The sequence below is a fragment of the Sinocyclocheilus grahami genome, unplaced genomic scaffold (genome assembly GCF_001515645.1).
Source record: "Sinocyclocheilus grahami isolate Dianchi unplaced genomic scaffold, SAMN03320097.WGS_v1.1 scaffold1364.1, whole genome shotgun sequence".
In the NCBI taxonomy this organism is placed as follows: domain Eukaryota; kingdom Metazoa; phylum Chordata; class Actinopteri; order Cypriniformes; family Cyprinidae; genus Sinocyclocheilus; species Sinocyclocheilus grahami.
This window is the reverse complement of record NW_015506543.1, coordinates 78,925-83,874: the sequence shown is the minus strand read 5'-3', so window position 1 is coordinate 83,874 and position 4,950 is coordinate 78,925.

Below are 4,950 nucleotides of genomic sequence, written 5' to 3'. Positions count from 1 at the left end.
TTATGACGTGTCGCATACAACTTCATTCACAAATCAAAACAGCACATTCACGTCACAGACAATGGCGAATTACTAGTTAGCTAGGCTAGAATTACAACATTAATTCGCTATTCAATTGCATCACCGTAATGAATACAATGATACGCAATATATACAAGAAGGCCTTAATTTAGGGAGATGAGGAACATTGCTCAAATCACTATTAAAAGTAAATATACTGCAGCGCGTTTTCTTCGTCGCCCAGTTTTAATATCACTGTCAGTGGGATTTCTTCGCCACACAGAATAATTAATGCAGCTAATCTGAGATTTCTTCGTCAGAGAAGAAATATGCATTTAAAACTGAAAGTGAGGATTTCTCCCAATAACAGATAAATTTATTCTGGTACCATTTATATGGGCTGCTAATCTGAGGTTTGTTCGTCAGAGAAGGTTTATGCTCTACTAGCAACAGAGATTAGGTTAGTTTCTTACCGTATGATTTAAACACATTATAGCACTGAAAACTTTCTACTGCTCATGTTATTCCTACTGCTCTAGGAAGGCACATTCAAGCTATAGTTTAATGGAGTTTATCAGAAGCTGGTATGCATGTGTAAAACGTTAATAATAACCCATGAGACAAACAAACAAGTCTGACACTGAGCCCACTTGCAAATAATGTTTAAAATGATGCCACCGTTCTCCACCATAATATGTAGCAAATTAGCTCAAAAGGGAAATGTATATAAATAATTACAATTAATTATAATTAATTGCAATTATTTACCTCAGCTGCCAGTAGTAACTGTAGCAGAATTAATATTGCAGACAACTAATCTGTTCATCCAGCAAACATTCAGTATCATTTCATATCAACTCCAAGAAAGGATATTTTCGTGGCCACAGAAAATAACTTTCTTACAGTAATGCATTATAGCATGTAACTATAGATCAGATCGTAAAAGGAACACTATACAAGCGGTGACAGAACCAGAAACTCATGTAATTTGTGCACAAAAGTTTTATTAACTAAACACTAACACATAACTAATCTAGACAAACAAACATACAAATCACTCATTTATGGGGAGGTTGGAAGTGGATGACTGAAAACATTAGAGAAACCAGAGAATGCAGTTATTGAAAATGAGTCAGTGAAACCATCAGCACCGTTTTACAACGGGGTCTACAGCTTATCCTAAACCTCTGTTTTGTTTAGTTAAATGTACAATACTTGCATTGCCTTGGCCTTGAACGAGCGTCCAGATGCAGTCTTAGATAAAAGTCTTGATGGTTTGGAGGTTCGGTGGTGTAGGAGTTGCGATCATGTTCTTCCAGGTTTAAAGAGTGATGAACTCCAAAAAGATGTTATTCTGACTGTGGTGGTTGGGAGAGTTTTCTCCCAGATGGAACGTGAAGAAGAGCTAAGAGAGATATCAGCTAAGATCCAAGGATCGTTGGTGAATGTAAAGACAAGGCCTAAGCCTGGTGCAGACTTAGGGGTTGCAGAAGAGTTCTAGCTCATATCCTCATCTTCTCAGAAACTAACAGAACCACAGACTAAAGATGGGTCACTGATGTGAAGCCTTTATCTTCTATCGAGGTCACACCTCTCGGGGGTCAAAGAGCCAATGATGACTTGCACTTCTGGAGGGAAAGTTTATGACTCTAGCATGGGGTTTTGCATATGAAACTCGATTGGGTGTTCAAGAGAAGAATCTTCAAGATTCTTATAATACTAATGTGTTGCATAGGTATCAACATATAATATATACTCTCATTTAGATCATGACAATACGAACTCATAGATACCAAACATGGTATAGGGGAGGTTATATTAACTAGTGATCTATCATAAGCATGCATAAAACATATACACTATACAAAAAGGTAATAATCATACACAATGACCTGGGGATATGCATGATAGAAAAATTTGTCTATGAATGAATGTAAGAAGTAATTTCCTATAGCTGTATGTGTTTGAGAGAATTAAGTAGGATGGAAGATTCTCTCTACATACTTTTAGGTCGTAAAGTTTATCTGATCTGGCTGAGGTGTCCTGGTTGCCATGGTAACCAGGGGCCTGGACGTCATTCACAGACATATAGGCCACACAGACACCCAGTCTGGTGTTGGGTGAGGGGGTTTGTGATTGTTTGTTAATCTAATGAATAATTGATTTGTTAAATCTAACGAACAATTGTGTGTCTGATTGGTCCAAATGCTACAGTTTCATTTGTCCCATATTCTCTCCCTTGTAACATCCTCATTTCCTTCCCTAATTATTCTTTCTGTGCTCTATACTGTGTCAGAATTTCGTCAATTGTTTTTTTGTGTATAGGGTTCCCAATTGTGCCCTTCCCTGCTTTGTTTTTGAAATTAAATTAAATAATCCTCACCATCCTTTGAACCAAATCTGACAGACATATCTCACATATACAGACTACTTTTAATGGCTTATATCAATGGTAAGGCATTAGCGATGTTGCCTTGCTAAACAGGCTAGTCATTCTTTGTCATCGTCAAACTATGCTTGTTTATTGTATTTTATGCTGCCCAGTGCAATTAGAAAGGGAGAGTTTATAATACTTGAAATATGGATTAAATAATTTGAAGTTGGTTGTAAAAATATTGAGATTCTCTGTCATTTGTGGAGTATAGAGTTATGTGTGTTTGGACTCAGAATTGAGATCCTCTGCTGTCACCACACCTGGTCCTGGCACGTAGTTTCAAAATTCCAAAGCTCACAAATCACCATGGAAACACAACAGATAATGGGAGAGTGCCTCAGCCTGTGACTATATTCATTGGCAAGTGTGATATGTGTGTGTCCAGGATGATGGGAACCTATAATGGTGCATGCCACTGAGACTGTAATAAGTATATTTATATATTTGTATTTAAGCTCTAATAAGTATATTTATATATATTTATATATACTTATATATTCTTGCTCTTTTGTTAGGTTTGACTGCTTTTATTGTCCTCATTTGTAAGTCGCTTTGGATAAAAGCGTCTGCTAAATGACTAAATGTAAATGTAAATATTTATAATTGACATATGACAGAGCATTACATGTTTCAAACACACAGAAAACATTGTTGTTTAACATGTTTTAAGGAAATATGACCCAAATTTTATATTTATTTGGCTGTAAATGCTATGGATTTGTCAGTTCCTTCTGTGTGTGTGGTGGGGGGATTTGGGGCATGCCATCTCACTGAGCTCATCTGGATGACTGCTTGAAGGGGGAGGAATGTTGATGGGCAGAGACAGAGACAGAGACAGACAGAACAAAGAGAGAAGGGTGTCATCACAGATTTGGGTAATGATAGTGAATGAGCCAGAGGAATCTAATGACTCTTTTACTCTACATCACAAATCAGGGTGATTCTGACATGACTCAAGATGGAGGGCCTCCCTGACACCCCTGAGGGATGATGATTCTCATTGGTGCCAAGATATCTGATTCTGCATTAGATTATATAACCACAAGACACATGGAAATTAAGGGCATTTCACACATTAAATATACTTCTCAAATGACCAACATAGTAAAATGAGTTTAATGTTTTAACCTGTACAGTATTTTTACCTGTATTGTTTTGGTTTATGCAGCAACAATTTTAGTGGTTACACATTTCTGGCAAACATCATGTACACACAGTCACAAGCTCATGAAAACAAATAGACTTCCATTTCGTCAGCCTTGTAATCTAATTACAAGAGACTGTATTACGCATTGACCCATGGAGGACTTTTGGCTAATTTATGAGTCCATTGGAAGTGCCAGCTCAGAGTGGCAAACATCAAGAGAGAATATTTAATTAGCTTTTCAAACTACATTAAACTGTAATGCAAACACACATCCACAAGGAGGAGAAATTGCAGTTTATTTTTCATTAATTAATGATGCTTTATTTATTTATTTTTAAATAATGATCACTGACCCAGTTTTGACTATAGCCAAATCATAACTTTGATTCAAAACTTTCATTTTATACCCAGCAGAGAGATATAAAGGGATATTGTTTTTCTGTGTTGCAATGAATCAGCAGTGCATAATTACCCAATCCCTACCACCATGTGTGGAACCACTGTGTGTCTAATCCTCAGAGCTCAAGGGTGACAAAATGTCTCTCTATTTCTGAGTATTAATTTAAGTGAATCTTCTGAGTTTAAGTGATTTTGATGTGAACTGCTGTGAAGTTTTAACAGCTTTGTGAGTTTTTGTGTGCAGCTTTATTAAACAAGCCATTGACAATGATGAACCTTTCTTGAAGTAGATCATATGCATTTTATTTAAATTAGAATTTTATATATTTGTTAAAAATATAATTTATTTATTTATTTTATTACCACATAAACCAAGGTAATGTGATTTCTATGGCTGGTGTTTGGTTGAAATTCTCTGAAATGCAAACTGGTATCGCCACATACAAAAAAAGGCTCTTGATGTTAATCTGTCAGAGGGCTGGATGCGCATTCCCAGTATATCATCAGAAATGCAAGAGACATGCTGAGAGGCTGCTCCCTTTCTGTCAGCAATGAGAATTTCATCCCAGCTGGGAGAACTCTGGATGTGGAGATGTCAGCTTTTGAGCATATCCTTGATTTGTGCTGATAATGTGGCCTCTCTGGCTGTGAGTATGAATATTCACCAACTGTTTTGTTTCTTCCTGCCTTGAGATGCCTTAACATTCAGCTACCCTTAACACTACAATTAGCAACTGCACCTACTGTATAACTGTGACAGCAATTAATTGGAATCTTATTCATGTGCAATTTTATAGAAAACAACAACAACAAAAAAACAACATTGTGCTTCTTTCAGGATGACACTAATATTTAATAGTTTGGGGTCGGTTTTTAATGTTTTGAATGTAAGTCCTAAATGCTCACCAAGACTGCATTTAATTGATTTAACATACTATACGAACAGTAATATTGTGAATTATTACAATTT